This window comes from Callospermophilus lateralis, chromosome 11 (assembly GCF_048772815.1).
Source record: "Callospermophilus lateralis isolate mCalLat2 chromosome 11, mCalLat2.hap1, whole genome shotgun sequence".
In the NCBI taxonomy this organism is placed as follows: Eukaryota; Metazoa; Chordata; class Mammalia; order Rodentia; family Sciuridae; genus Callospermophilus; species Callospermophilus lateralis.
The window spans coordinates 116,976,520-116,993,730 of record NC_135315.1 but is presented as its reverse complement, the minus strand read 5'-3'; positions in this window follow the sequence as shown (position 1 = coordinate 116,993,730).

Here is a 17,211-nt window from a genome sequence, read left to right as displayed (position 1 = left end):
ACTGTAGTCCATGTCTAAAAGGTTGATAAGTAGAGAGAAACTAGGAAAGGATTCATTGATGATGTGATGTTAGAGACATTCATCAAATTATACTTGCAACAAATACAGATAGAGGTAGAAGAAAAAATAGAAGAAAAGGTATAGGGCTTATTGGGGAAATGAAAACTAGCCCAGGTGGCTGCAGGGTAGCATTTTATAAAATAAAGCATATATTCTGGGGATTCAGTAGAAGTTTCTGTATAATGAGACACAAATACAAATACAAATGGAGGTAACATATACTGAGTCCAAAAGGGCAAGAACAATAACTTAAACATGTTAGTTTTATCCTTGAAATAAAGCATCATCTCTCATGCTTATTTATACAGTTTCCATTAGAGTCTTGTTTCTCTTCATATCATATAAATCTTTCATATTTTATTATTTATACTGGTTCTAGTACAGTAATTAGTAAAAAGGAAAAAAAAACCTTCATCTTTTCTAGATTTTTCTTTAACAGTGCTCTAAATTTCTTCAGACTAAAATGAAACCTTCTTAGACAAACTATGAGATGTTTTTAAATCCCTAAGTTCTTTTCAAAACAAACTGATGTTGCACTTTTGTTGAAAATCTATTATGTACTGCACATACAGCATGAGGACTAAGGAGACTACATGGCAGGGGGCATCATCTTTTTGGAATATATAATGGAAGAGAGTCTATCCAAATCCCTTTCTCACTACAGGAGGGAGGGTGGGAATGTAGGTGGAGACATTCAAGAGAATCCTGTGAAGAGTAGGAGTGACAGCAAGAAAGGATATATGAATTTTTTTTTTTTTTCCTTAACTAGAGACTGATGCAGGAGCACAATATGCAATGCAGGGCAACAAAGATGAGGCAGCAGAGTAACCTGGATCCTCTGAGTTCTTTAAGACAGGGATTCCTAGGGCAGAACAAACATTATTGAATTTCTCATTTCTGGGTTTTAAAACATCCCAAGTGTACATGGTCCCACCGATCTCTAAAGTAATGGGCATAAGTAACAAGAAGCTCCAGAATCAACATTTGGCAGTGTGAGCTGAAGGTGGGGAAAAGAGGAGCAGATTGATGTGGTCAAGCCAAAACTATGTGGAAGTTCTTGGGTCCTAAAATGATGCCATAAAGGCATCCCACAAATTATAATTATCTAATTTATTGCCCAAAATATGACAAATAGTAAACTGGAAGGAATGCTGGAACAAGAGACAGAATCATAGATTACTGCAATTAACCAGGATATGTTTCCACAATATAAAGAAAACATAGCATATGAATGACTGTTACAGAGAGGGAGGACACCAGCAACCAGTCATTTCACCTAGGGAGACCACAACTGTGAATAAGAAGAGATTAAACTTCATCTGGTTATGTAGATATGCATCATCTTAAAAGAAGGAAGCAGATTTGTCAAAAGTGGACCTTCCTCCATTCTAATGTGCCTTGAACCACAAGTTTAGTTCACACAGAGGAAGGAAAATAAGTTATAAGATTACCAAATTAATCAATTAAAATATTATATTTTATTTATTCACTAAATAAATATCCGTATTATTATTTTTTTAAAGAGAGTGAGAGACGAGGGGGAGAGAGAGAGAGAGAGATAATTTTTTTTAATATTTTTATTTTTTTTTAGTTCTCGGTGGACTCAACATCTTTGTTGGTATGTGGTGCTGAGAATCGAACCCGGGCCGCACGCATGACAGGCGAGCGCGCTACCACTTGAGCCACATCCCCAGCCTTATCCGTATTATTTACTGGAATGCATTACAATTCTTCTTACTCATATAGAGCACAATTTTTCATATCTCTGGTTATATACAAAGTATATTCACACCAATTCATGTCTTCATACATGTACTTTGGATAATAATGATCATCACTTTCCACCATCATTTATAACCCCATGCCCCCTCCCTTCGCCTCCAACCCCTCTCCCCTATCTAGAGTTTGCCTATTCCTCCCATGTTCCTTATTCCTATCCCACTATGAATCAGTTTCCTTATATCAGAGAAAACATTTGGCACTTGGTTTTGGGGGATTGGCTAACTTCACTTAGCATTTTAAAACTTACCTGAACTCTGATTCATGGACTAAAGTGACTTAATATTTATCTTGAAGTGGAAATGTAATTCAGTAAAGTTGAACTCAGACAAAGGGAGAAATAGACAGTTCATTCCAAATAATATAAATCACAATTAATCAAGCCAATATACCACTGACAAGTGGGTAGAGAGTGAAAAATGAGTTGAAGAGAGAACTAGAGGGGGCTTTTTGAGATGAACTAAGGCTCATTTGCAGCTGGTAATAAAAATATATAGTAAAACAAATTTGAATAACTAAAGTATCACTCTTAATGGTCAAAAAATAAATAAATTGCCATAAATTAACCTATTTGATATGCATTTATACATTTTATATTTGAAAATAAGTAATAAAATGTTATAGATATGAAATATTTTTAAAATTTTTTTTCTTGAAATTTTGTAACTTTTTTCAGGTTAATTGTTTTTCACAATATGATTTTCACTAGTTGTGGTATGGTTAATTGTGTGAATATGCTATAAGATATTTAAATAATTATTTCTCATATATGAATGCTGTTTTCAATTTTCCTTATTATACATAATAAAACTTTGGAAACACACATGTATTTTCCAATGTTTATGCCTGGAACTGTAGTTGCATTGTGAAACAGTATTTAAACTTTTAAAAGTTTGTGCATAAATAGCAAAATGAAAAAAAATGCCCTAAACCTTATAATTCTCAGTGATCTATTTACATAAAAATAAAAAATATTATATGTTGAAATAATAGTGAACAGAAAACTCTCCATCTAAATTTTAATTAACTTCTAATTTTTAAGAATTAGAATGCTTCAGAATGAAACACCTGATGAATTTTTTGCTTTATCATGCAAAATCTTGCATCAAATATTAAAACATGTGTGAATTTGCTTTTGGTATGTCTCTCATGCATTGAAATAAAAAAACTCAGGAAAATTTTGATGGACATGGAAAATTTCACTTTCTGATTGAAGGTTAGCAAATATAATTACTGTAATCAACAGAACTCATATTTAACTACTTTTGTAAAAATTCTCTTAACTCTTTTGCTAATTCTGTCAATTGATAAGAGTCTTGAATTTTGAGTTCTGACTGTTTAATTTCATAAATAATCTACATTATTTTCTCATTATAGATGCAGCCCATGCTCATATTTTCATGGGCCACATTTTACAGGAAACTTATCAAAGGAAGTTCTATGAATCATCTTCAAATTAGTTTTATAAGAGAATCCCTAATATCATATTGTATGTGATTGTGTGTATGTGTATTTGAGTATTTGATGTACTTCATATTTTACTCTTCACATGGAAAAGAAAATCAGTAATATTACGTTATAAAATAAAAAAATAATCTCATCTTTATTTTATGGAACAAATTACTTCTAAAAAACCCAAACTGATAGAAACAATAAAATCGTTTTAAGTGGGGAGCAGTGAGAGAAGAATTTTGCATGATATTTTATTTTCATGTATATTTATGTTACTGTCCAAACCAAAAAAAATCACAGAAAACCTAAAGAGATAAAAAACAAAAGTAATGACCAGTAGTCATGGTCACAAACAAGTGATATATTTTCATCATACCAAATCAATGAATCATCAAATACATACAAGGAAAAGAAAAAAGTTATGTTACTGAGTTAGACTTTTAAGCAACAAATACTTGAGACATTTTCTTTCTTTATGGACTGACGATTTTAGTGATTGAATTTCAGATCTTTATTTGCTTATGTCATTTTAATAGTCCATACCCAAGTATGGATTCCTAATTGTTAAAATATTTCACAAGTAAATTAATTTCAATTTTTCATTTAATGAAATTTAAATTCTACTTTCTGGGTTGGCAAAAATCAAAAGTGAAAACATACAGGAATGTAGATACAAGTTTTCAAGAAATGTAAATAAATTTTATAAATTGTTATAGGAAATGCAATAAAACTTTCAGCAAAAATCAGCCAATGTTTATAAAACACAATGACTAAAACACATGTTTTATAAACATTCTATCGTTTTATGTGGATGCAACATGTAAAATGAAACTCAACTTTTGGAAAGGATTCAGCAAGCTCACTTTGTTAAATCAGAAGGAACCTGATACACAATTTCTTTCCAGAAACTCAGAGAAAGCTGGGAAGTAATCTTTTTGTTTTTTATGTCATTGATTTTTACCTTAATCTTTTTAATGTGCTCTGTTCTCCAAGATTTCAGCAGAATAGAGAAAGTATAAAAAATATGTAACCATCTGCTTTCTCTTTTTCTTCCAGTGTGTCTATGATCAAGTCCTACAGTCCTACCTAGGATATAATTTTTTCCTGAGGTGTGACTATTTTATCATCTTTCTGAAATATTATTTTAATGTTAAATCTGAATTTTAACATTTTTCCTTGCATTACAGTTTTAATAGTCCTTATCCAGAATGGTTAAAACCAGAAGTATTTAACATTTCATTTTTAAATTTAGGAATATATGCATATAAGTAAGTGAAATATCTGGGAATGGGACCCAAGTTTTAAAATGAAATTCCTTTATTTATTATTATTATTAATAGTAATAGTGGTAGTATTTGGCACTGGCAGTTGAATCCAGGAAACTATACCACTGAGCTATATCCCCTTCCCTTTTCATTTTTTATTTTGAGATAGGGTCTTACTAAATTGCTGAGGCTGGCCTTGAACTTGCAATCCTACTGCCTCAACCTGGTATTACAGGTGTGTGTCACCATAACAGTTGTTCATTTATGTTTTTTAAAAGATATTTTGTATGTTTAAAAGAAAATTTGAGAAACATGACAAAATGCTTCATTCACTACTTTTCACAATATAATATGCAACATTGTTTTGCAAGCACACACTGAGGTACTCTAACAACAGATGCAAAAGCATAACAGTTATGAGCAGACAAACCATATCCATAAAGAAATAGGTCAAGCCAGGTATAGTGGAGCATACCTGTAATCCCAGATACTTGGGAGGTTACGTAGGACAATAACAAGTTTGAGGCCAGACTCAGCAACTGGGAAATCTTGTCTCAAAATAAAGCATAAAAAGGGCTGGGAATGATGCTCAGTGGTAGAGCATCCCTGGGTTCCAGCCCCAGTACCAGAGAGGATAAAGAAAAAAGGCAAAAAATAGGTCACAAAGTGATAAATATAAAATCACAAAGAGAAGTAATGTTGTACACCTAGCCTAATAAATGTCATCATCAAATTCAGTGAAAGACACCCTACATCTTTTGAGGAGACATCAAAAAACATGATGGGTCAATATGACACAACCAATTGCTCAAAGATTGGAGATTCAGAAATTTTTATCTATTACCAAGGTAGATATAGAAAAAAGGACATTTCTTAATTTAGAAAAGAATTTTCAATTTCTTAAATGTAAAGTCACAATGCTTCCACACTAAGTCAACATTGTAATAATGTACTTTTGCAGAATCAAATTTGCATAGACAAGCCAAAAACAAATTATAATTCATCTAGAAGTATTTACACTATTTATAACTCCAGTATGGAAAGTAATATGAAGATGAAATACATAACAGCAAATTATAAGAAATAATTTTGAAAAAAATTGTGGTAAAAACCTGAAAAATTCAACAAGGAGAGATTATGGGAAATTACACAGCAGTAGTCTATAAGTGCTGACCAACTTCCAAGATCATTAACAATGCTTTGAAGCCTTGCATTGAGATAAATAGCTGTTTCTTCTTAAGGCATGCTCTCCTTGAAGAATACATCCACACTCATTTTCAAGTGATGCTTCTCTTTTTGAAAATTTTCTATGATTCAATAGAGAGCAAAATAAGAATTAAAATTTCCCATTTTCTGCATCATGGTTATATGTTGTTTTGGGTGCATAGAAATCCATTTTGCATGCCTTCATATATAGACCACAAGTTTGGCAGAAAAATCCTGATCAAGGACTGAGACAGGACCTCACTAAATTGCAGAGGCAGGCCTTGAACTTGTTATCCTCTTGCCTCAGATTCTGGAATAGCTGGATTTATAGGCATGCACCACTGCACCCAGTCATCCTTGCATTATCTTCTTTTCCCACGTGCACATAATTATTTTGGAATAAGTGACTTTGTTGGCCTCTTCAGGCAAATATGGTTTCAATCCATTAGAAAATCCTGGACATTTTCTTTCTTGCTGTATCTCATGATCAACACACTCATTTGAATATTCCCACATGTGCATTGAGCTGAATTGAAAAAACAAATTTTATTAGTAACACCATGAAATTTTCTTTTAGAAACCTTGTTCATACCTATTTCCAAATCTGTCATTGTGAGAACTCCACTGAAACCCATTTTCTTCAGCAAACCACACCAAATCTTCAAATAAGTCTTTTAAAAATCACTTCACTTTTGCTCAATCCTTAATACATAAAGGAGCCAATAAGTTCTTGATTTTTTCAGACCCAAAAGGAACATGAATTGTATGTAGTTGATAAAAAAAATTAAAAACAGGTGGGAAAGTTTTGAAACATTAGCAAAACGGAGATATATGCTTTTTTTAAAAAAATGTTTCTATCTTCTTCAATGGTCAAATAAATAACAAAGAACAGTTCACATTTAATGGGTTTTGTGACACTGGAGGAACCTGTCACCAAGTGTCTTCAATTCAGAGGGTCCCTAAGCTTGTCAAATTCTTTTTTTATATATATATATAGAGATTTTTAAAATATATATTGTTTTAGTTTTTCGGTGGACACAACATCTTTATTTTTATTTTTATGTGGTGCTGAGGATCAAACCCAGCACCGTGCACATTCCAGGAGAGTGCACTACCGCTTGAGCCACATCCCCAGCCCCTCAAATTCTTTTGATTCTCTGACAAAGGGAAGTTTTTGAAAGTAAGCATGGTGCCATATGTAAAGGACTGAAGCAGTATAAAACTGAGTAATTTGGCAGGGTGAACTTCTGGTATTTTCACCTGCATTTTCATTCCTTCTGTGATCTTTGAGACAATCACTGCACTTTTATTTGATGAGTGGTTCTGGTATACAAACATTTTAAATACATGTTGTCCATCTGAAAGTCTAGTTATTACTTGGGCATTACTATTAAGAAATGTTCTGTTTTCACAGCATCACTAATAATTGGCTTTAATTTTTTAAAAAATTTTTCACCATTAAGTAGACTATTACACTTAAATTATGACAGCCTTTTTGGGGGAAGAAACAATTTCACAGATTTCTTCCTTGTGTTATAAAGAATACAGTAATAGAGACCAAAGTTTGGCTTCCATAATACCAAATCTGTATTGGCCAGGATCTTCCAGTAAGATATAGATATGTAGGTAGATAAGTGAAAGAGTTATTGGAGGAATTAGCTTACACAATTATGGTACATAAGAAGTTCCAGGACAGTTTATCTGCAAGCTGGAGGGTCTGTACTGCCAGTAACTAGGTTATTCCAAGCTCAAAGGGCCTAGTTAAGGGAAGCCCATAGTGTTAACTCTCCCTACAAGTCCAGAAGCCTGATGACCCAGGGACCACTGATGTTCTGGAGTCCACAGGCCAGGTGTTCCGGAATCTAAAACAGCAGAATAAAACTCAGTCCTAGCTTTCAGAAAAAGATCAATTCACCTTTGGTTTTGTTCTCTAGAGTTCCCCCAGCCTACTGGATGATGTTGTTGCCCACCCACATAAAATGGAATCTTCCCCACCTACTCAGCCTCTCTTACACTTTAATCTCTTCTGCAAACATCCTCAGAATGTTTGGAATGTTATCCCCAAATAACACTTGACCAAGTTTCTTATTATTCATTCACCCTAACACAGTGCAATTATCATGCATAGGACTAAAATCATATCAATCTCTTTGCAGAATTCTGCTTTCTACCCCTCTTATATAGCTTATATAATTTTTTTTTCAGTAAAAATTGAAGTTTTAAGCATTTTAGCTTCCAGGATTTCAAATCTTAAGATTTTATTTTCAGGATTATGATATGATTTCCGGGTTTTTGGACTTTAGGGATTTTGGTCTTTTGGGATTTCAACATTCAGGATCACAGCATTTGGACTCCGACTTTTAGAATTATCTCTGGCACCACCCATTCAGTGCTTTCTCCCATTCTATGTAGTCCTTATCATGTGACTTCTCAAAAATACATGGTATGACAGCTTTACTACTTTATATTCACATGGTTAATATCCTCTACCACAAGACTTAAGAATTTCATTAAAAACTCGGCGTAAACACATAAATACTAAAAGTACCAAGAAGTTCAACTAGGAAAACACCATTTCCAGGTTCAATATCAAACACTGAAACATCCAGTGCAATTTTGTGTTCTGCATCCACCTTAGTAGTCTATTTATATTCTCTTTCCCAAACCAAATTTCTCTGGGAAAGATTTTGGTTCTCTCATAGACAGCATCGCAAGGCTCAGGAGTCCTAAGGGCAGAGATGATCAAGCCATACTTCGCAGAACAGCTGTATTTGGACCGCACAGCCCTCAAAACCGCCCGGACCCTCGCTTAGGAACCTAATTGACTTCCGGGGACGCCATAGAGACGCAGAGCGGAAAGAGCGGCCTCAGGCCTGGCACCTCTAGATGGTGGGAGGCAGCTCTCTCTACTGCTTCGGATCTTGCATTTGTGTGTGTGCGTGGGGGGGGCGCTCTTATTTGTGTTTTTTGTGCACCTTGCACACAAACCTTGTGTTATACAATATTTATAAAATATTTACATATTTCTAGCATGCTTGTTCTGACGGCAACCCATCCTATGAACTCACGAGTTCAATTTTCCACTTGGGGTATCCTGTCAGTGCAGAAAATGTTTAGACTTTGTGTCATTTTGAATTTCTAGTTTTTGAATTAGGGATGCTTATCCTATTATACTGTAATGGTTATAATATCCCTACAATCTGGAAATGGATGACTTAGCTTTCCTAAATACAAGGTCATGAACATAAAATATTTAAGAAATAAGTCACATTATTATAAATAAAATCATATTAACCTTGCAAAATTTAAAGGAACCAAAAGTGTGATTATTCCATACATCCTATCCCATGGATTTTTCAATCTGTTCAGACTTTGTGATAACCAACACTTTAAGGAATACTGACATATTGAGAAATTTTATGAACACTATTCCTGGATTTTACGAAAGCCACTAAAATGTATCCCTCACATTGGTCTAGATTTAACTGAAACTTAAGATTATCTGCTGAAGTTCCCCAGAAGGGTTATTTCTTGTAAATTTATGATGGATTATTATTTTTTCAATTCACAGTTGTTTGGTTTCAGACAAGTTACTTAAACATTTTAGGACTCAGTCTCATTTGTAATATTGGCAAAATCTAAGTAACTAATTCAAGATTTTAAGGTGACAATTAATTATTCTTATTACATATAATAATAATTTAAGTTTTAAGACAGTAATTGAATTATTTATAGTTGCTCTTGACACATTGTAAGCATGGAGAAATTTTAATTATCATCATCACCTCTATCATGATCACCTATAAAGAGACACATCAATGTAGAGTATGATATTTTGAAAACACAAGTTATGAGAACTGAGAGATTTGCAAAACAGTCTAGAGCAACTGAATATTGCTCCTATGACAATTACAAATAGAAAGCAAGTAGCTTAGTAAGGATTAGAGGCTGTGAAAGGAAAGGGATGATCAACGAAGTTTCAAAGACTGTTCCCCATAATATCATCTAGCTCTTGGGTTGGTCTTTTTCTTTGTATTGTTACTACTGCCACCAACATATATTGGAACCATAATGTATGTTGCTACCTAAAGTCTCTGGGAAGATGCTTGCTTCCCTTAGCATTATGAAAGAATGCAAACAATTTATTTTTACAAAACATTTATATAATTTTATATCATACTTGCTTTTTCTAATATTAGAAAAACAAAAATAAGCAAAAACAAATATACAGCTACAATTCCAGAATCACTATGCATTTTTCTGTGTAATTATTATATTTTCTCTAACATGAGTATTTTTCTTACAAAAATAAAACAAAATGTTATTTTCTATTACATAAATATTCAAACATTTAAACATACATGAGTCTTGAGGCTGGAATTGTGGCTCAGTGGTAGAATGCTTGCCTATCATATGATAAGCATTTCCACAGGCAGGGAGAATGGGAGACAAAGATTCAACTGAGAAGTGCTCATCTATCTTTTGGATACATGGTGACAGATTATGAAGAACCTTGAATGTCTGATGTGAGATCTGGTAATAATAGAGAACTAGGGTAGATTTCTAAGCAGGTCAAATTTCTCTTGCTCATGTTCTCCATATCCCTTGCCCCAAGTCTCCTTCCAGAAATCCAAATAGTTCCTGATAGTAAAATAATTTGATATCAATTAAATGAAGAAAAAGTTTTTTTTCAAAAAAAAAAAAAAAGAAGAAGAAGAAGAAAAAGGAAAAAAAAAAGCTTTCCCTTCCAAATAATTTTGCCTTAAAAAAATTCTAAAATTGGATATGGGGGCTGTAAAGATGGTGGAATGTGATGGACATCATTACCCTAAGTAATGTATGACTGCACATATGATGTGATGCTACATTGTGTACAACCAGGGAAATGAAAAGTTGTGCTACAGTTGTGTACAGAGAATCAAAATGCATTCTGCTGTCATATATACTTAATTAAAATAGATTTATTATAAAAACCCAAATTACAGAATTATGAGTAATCTAAAAAATTCAAGAATATGAAAAAGGAAAAAAAAATCATCATAATCTTACTGTGTAAAGTCAACCATGGTTAATAATTTGATTTTTTTCCATGTATAGTTTTAATCATGGTATATTAATTAATTTTTATATATATCTTAATTTGTTCTATTTAAGTATACATGACAAGAGTATATTTTGACATATTATGGATACCTGGAGTATAACTTAGGAGCCTACTCTTATCATTGTACTTGATGTGGTGTTTCAGTGGTTGTGTATTCTTACATGAACATAGGAAAGTTATGTCCAAGTCTGCTGGGAGCCATCAGCCAAGTAGGTATGACAATTTCCTTGCCAGCATACCCCCATGTTTCTTTAGTGGAAGGACTTATGGAAATAGAACATTTTGCAGTGACATTGCATGTAAGGTGACCTTGCTTAAGGACCAGGGCTGATCGGATCCATGTTTAGGGTGTTCCCGGTTTAGCATAATAAGAGATTAGGGCATTCCTCATTTAGAATAGGGCATATCCTGCTGCCTGAGTTCTTCTTGAGTTCTTAGGGTCAGACAGTATATTTGGGAGACAGAAGCCCATGAGTGGTGGATTTGGGCAGAGAACGTGGATTTCCCCAGAACGTGTTTGTAGAAGGTCGGTGTGAGTTCGGGAATAAAGAGTTGCTGTTTGAATCTACAAAGCTGTAAGTGGCTTGTGATTTGTGCTCAGCCAGACTGCGGCACAAGTCATTCTACTCTCATTCCTATTCCCATACTCCTCCCTTCCCTTCATTCCCCTTTGTATATATATTTTAACTTTTAACTCTATAACATTAGTTTTCACTGAATAACAATTAGGCAGTAACATTTAAAATTAATATAATCTTGCACTAGGTAGATGTACTAGAATTTCCTAATCATTTCTGTCACTATATTATTACATCTTTGTTCATAAAAATTCTTTAGGATAGTGTCTCTGGATATAGGGGTATGGATTCTTAGATTTAGACTAGTTTAAGCAAGTTTTGAAACTACTTCCATTTGCAATATATATATATATATATATATATATATATATATATATATATATATATATATATTGAATATAGAATATTTGTATGTTACTATTGAAGATACTCAAATATATTGAAGATACTCAAATATAGAATATTTGTATGTTACTATTGAAGATACTGTCTATAGCTCCTTAGATTATACTCTTTCAGGTAACCTCTTCTTTTGATTAGGAAGATTAACTAAATCATTGTAACTCAGAGAAAGGCGGGTAGTTGGGACTATAGAAGAGAGAAGCTGTAATTAAAGTGGGAGAACAGGTTTGGGGAAAGTGAGCAAGAATTTATAGTCTTAGAACGGGCATACATAATCATTGACTTTCTGATCCTAGGCTTGTATTTGAGGACCTTAACTTTACATCTCTACCTCCCTTGTCCCACTACATACTGTACACCATATCTGTCTCCTTCAGACTTCAGCTTCTGTCCTCTTGTATCAGATTCTCAACTCTCCAGCTTCATTATCCTAGTAATTCAAGGCACAAATATGAGCTCACTCTTGCACTCTAATTTGGAGAATTCACATTGTTGATGATAAGAATTTGGGATCTCTGCTCAAATCTCAGCAGATACCCTGGGTACAAGGTACAAGGTACAAGGGTGTGTGGGAAGCACACTTGATGGACACGTGAAGATTCCTGTCCCCTTCCTTGAGCACATTTGCCCAAAATGACCTTTTTGAAAACAGTGGCATAGCGTTCCTAACATCATCCCCAAGCATCCAGATACTTCCTTCTTCTTGTTCCCAATATCTCTTCACCAGAGAAAGTTCCCCTCATGGAGGAGAGAGACTTGCCTCAATTAATCCTGTTGTAGGGGCATATGGCATTTGCTCCTTATCATGAGAAGGACAGAGACCCAGTGTTGGACATGTGCTTTGGTCAGACCCCTGACTTACTCTCCCAAGTTTTCACTGAGCTGCTTTTGGGACCTGCTTCCACTTACCTAGGGCTACAAGGATGAGAATATGTTGAGGCGCATTGGCCATTCAGTATCTCTGAGTACCAGTAAAAGGGGTGTCACAGATATGAATGTACCTTGAGAGCACAACTGGGGAGCAGAGGAAGATTATTATAACATGCCATCATTCTTGGGGAAGCCTGAAAAGAAACAATGACAACAAAACATCGTGTTATAAACCTCAAAGAGGCCATTCTCCCCCTTTATCAAGTCCCAAGAGATGATTTCTGATGGAACTGGACATTTGGTGGGCAGAGTACTGTAGATAGAATTTCTCCTGTGTTTAGTTGGGACCCATTATTAAACAATTTTCTTAAGCTCTTAGAAGGTGGTAAATCTGTTTCCATTTCCCTCATGCATTATCTGTCAAAACTGAAGTGAGATTCAGAAGTTTCCCTAGTGTTTAAAAGAAAAGTCAAATTTCAATACACTTTCCTATTTATTCTCTGCTAGTCTTTATTTCCCATTTGACATTTATCTACTAACAATTCTATTCTTAGTAAACATCGTAGTTGACAGAGCTAAGTCACTGGGATTGTTTAGGCTATCTGAAGGTGAGTGATAAATAAATTTCCTTCTTTTTTTTCTTTTTACTTGAAAGTATCTGGTCATCACACACATTTCAGTGTAAATCTTGAAGATTTAGAGTTAAGTGGTCAAGTGCTCACTGATCTTTTCTCTGGCTGGCCCAAAGATCTCTGAGAATGCTTTTCTTGATGAAAGTGATGATATTGTTGGTCCACTGGGTGTGCTGAAGTACCTACATTGTTTGCTTTTTCTAAATTGTGGCACCGGAGCTCCCAAACTTCTTTGTTATTTTTGTCCTTCTGCCTAGCCGTGCGAAATGGAATGCTATATTTGACAAAGGGTTATTTTTGAACATTTCTCTTACCCACTGTTTTGTAAAGTGTGAACTGGTGCCACAGCTAATTTGACAGGATGGCAGTACCTGTTTCTGTAAAAAGTTGTTCTTGTTTCTCCTTTTGTGTAGGTGCAGTGACATTATCTTTTTTAAGTAATTTGAGCATTTGTAGATTTGGATGAGAGAGCAGCAGTAATCCAGGCAGCAGCTTCCAGATCATTTCTAGGCTTAGGATCAGAATTTTAATGGATGCTTATGTATAACTCTTGTTTAAGGTAGTACTGTCTTTCTTTTATAAGTGAAGTAACCCTACTTAAACTTTGTGTAAAATCTGTTTTAACTGATTTGGTCCTACTATGTCATAAATGTGTGGAGTATTCGTAGAAAAAGTTAGGAACTGCAGATTTAATTTGAATTATTGCATTTGTTGGAAAATTTTCATGTGTAATTTTCTCATCATTATTATTTAAAATCTTTTTTCAAGGTATGTATCAAATAAAATCTATGCCTTTGTGTGATATTCATAGTGATTGCTAAAAAATTAGGACAATAATTTCAGCACATGTCTCAGTCTATATTTAAAACACTCTGCAGCTAACCAACAAATACACGATAGTTCTATGGAGAAAACTGTAGGAATTGCACACATTCTATAATCAGTTTAATATTTATGAAATGAGATGAAGGCATTTTCATTTAGCTTTAGGTTTGATCACATCCAAGATGATATTTTGTTACCTACCATGTCTTAATCTAGAATCCTGAAGATTGACACATACTATGCTGTCCATTTTAACAATGTGAAAAAATAGAGCTAGAGAGGAAAGAAACTGGCAAAATTAACATTTAGAATCACAGTGATATTAGAAATTGGTCTGCAGCTGCCCCTTGATTGGATAGTGTTTTTTTTTTTATTTACTTCTTTAAGGATTTTTGAGGAAAAAGTAATTTTATTGAATGTTTTTTACTGATCTCTGGCATTTATTTTCAGTTCTCATCATCTTCTACTTTGTTCAACACACACAAATTTCAACTCATTATTTTTAGAATATATAAACAAGTTATTTTTACATCTTGCCATAATAATTAAAGGAAAATTGACTCTAAAAATACCAAGGGAAATTTGAAAGGGATATTTGTGTTTCTCAAAATTAAGCAGACTATATATATGTGCCAGTGCTTTTTCATATGTCAAACATCAGTGGTAAATAAACAATTTTGCCAGAAAGAACCATATTCTACTACATATTTTGTGGTATTTTCACTTTGAAATAAGTGGCATTTTCTCTTTTAAAAATTGTTTTAGGTGTATAATACATTTTAAGAGCTATTTTCATTCTTGATTATGAATTAAAAATTAAATATATTCTTCATTGGTTATAATATGGCATATGTACTTCCATATTGTATTCAATAGCATAACTCTGAATTTTGATTTTAGAATTTACAAGTAATTAGAATAATCAAATATAGGAATCATAAAGGTAGTAAAATGTGGCATCTACTGGGAACAAAGTTAAGCAAATTCATTGAGCAAAATCTATGAACAGAGAGATTTAGATCTCTAAGAAAAATTAACTACTGATGTAGCCCAGGTTTTTTTTCTCTTCTTATTTAACTATACATATTCTGGCAATGTGAAAGTTATTATCATAGTTCTGGAAGAAAAAAATATAATAGTCTCATTATATATGGTATCATTTTCCAGGGTTTCAGTTACCCATGGTCATCTATGGTCCAAAAATATTAAATGAGAAATTCCAGAAATAGCAATTCATAATTTTTAAATTGTATGCTACTCTGAGAAGCATGATGCAATCTCATGCTCTCACATTCTCCAGCCATGGATGGGAATCTGTTCAGTGTATGTAGGCTTCATATCTATCCACTGTTAGTTACTTAGTAGTGATTTCCATTGTAGCAGCCCAATGCTGTGTTCAGGTAACCCTGCTTTTACTTAATGGTCCCAAAGTGCAGAGTAGTGATGCTTGCAATTTGGATAGGCCAAAGAGAAACTGGTTCCTTTGAATGAAAAGATGAAAATTCTCAACTTAGTAAGGAAATAAATCATATGCAGAGTTTCCTAAGATCTACAATAGAATAGACATTTGGAGAGGGAGGAAACAGTGGGACGTGGGGGACGGGCACATTTATATTATTTTTACTATAGTATATTGTTATAATTGTTTGATTTTATTATTAGTTAATATTAATTTCTCACTGTGTTATAAATTAAACTTTACCATATATATATATATATATATATATATATATATATATATATATAAACAGTATATATAAAGGTCAGTACTAACTCGGGTTTCAGGATCTACTAGGCATATTGGAATGTATTCCCTGCCAATAGGGTGGACTACTATATTTAACATTTTTTTTTCAATATAACTTTTTTTTAGAATAGTGTGAAAATATTGCTATTTATGTAATTCTTTGGGTGATATCTGACATGTAAGGATTACACAGGTGCATACTTTTTTTGCCAGTGAATATTTTGTAGTATTGGTTTCTTTTAATAGTTTTTATTGTCATAAAAATACACAATATTTTATGTGTTAGCCATTTCTAAGTGTATAGTCGAGCATGTTAAATATATTCCCATGTTTATGAAACTGGTTGTCCAGACTTTTTCCTCTTGCTTACCAGAAACTATATACCCATTGGTAGCTCAGCTCACCTTCCTTCCCACTTCATCTAGCCCCAGACAGCCACCATTCTACTGTCTGTTTCTGTGAATTTGACTACATTAAATACCATAGATAGGTAGAATCATATGGTATTTATCTTTTTGTAACTGGCTTATTTCACCTAAAATAAAGTTCATCCATGGAATGTCAGAATTTCTTTCCTTTTCAAGGCTGGATAGTATGCCTGTTTATCCATTCATTCATCCCTGAACATTTGCCTTGCTTCCACTTCCTGGTTATTGTGAATAGTGCTTCTGTGATCTTGGGGATGCAAATATCTGCATGACCTTGATTTTATTTATTTATTTTTAATGAGACCCAGAAGTGGGATTGCTGGATCACATAGTAGTTTTATTTTGTATCTTTTGGGGAAACTTCATCGTGTTTTCCATAGTATTTGTACTATTTTACAGTCACATAGTAATGCACACAAGTTCCAATTTTACCAAACTCTTGCCAATACTTTTTGATTTCTGGGATGATACTTCATTGTTGTTTTGATTCTCATTTCTCTGAGGATTAGTGCTGTTGAGAATTTTTTCATATGCTAATTAAACATTTGTATATCATCTTTAGAGACATGTCTATTCAAGTTCTTTGCCTATTTTAAAATAGTGTTATTTGATTTTGTGATTCTTTTTGCTCATGTAACATTTGTTATTTTTAGCAGTTTAAAGAATGTATTGTTGAAATAGTTTCAATTTGATGTTTATAAATTGTTTTTCTCCTTATTCTTTGAAGTCTACAAGATTATTTTGCAACTATGTAATTATTATACCTGTCATAATTATTTTAGAGATTATACTTAATTTGATTGACTTTTTTTTGTGAAGACCCACTTATGTATCTATTCAATGTAGGATTTTGTTGTAATAAT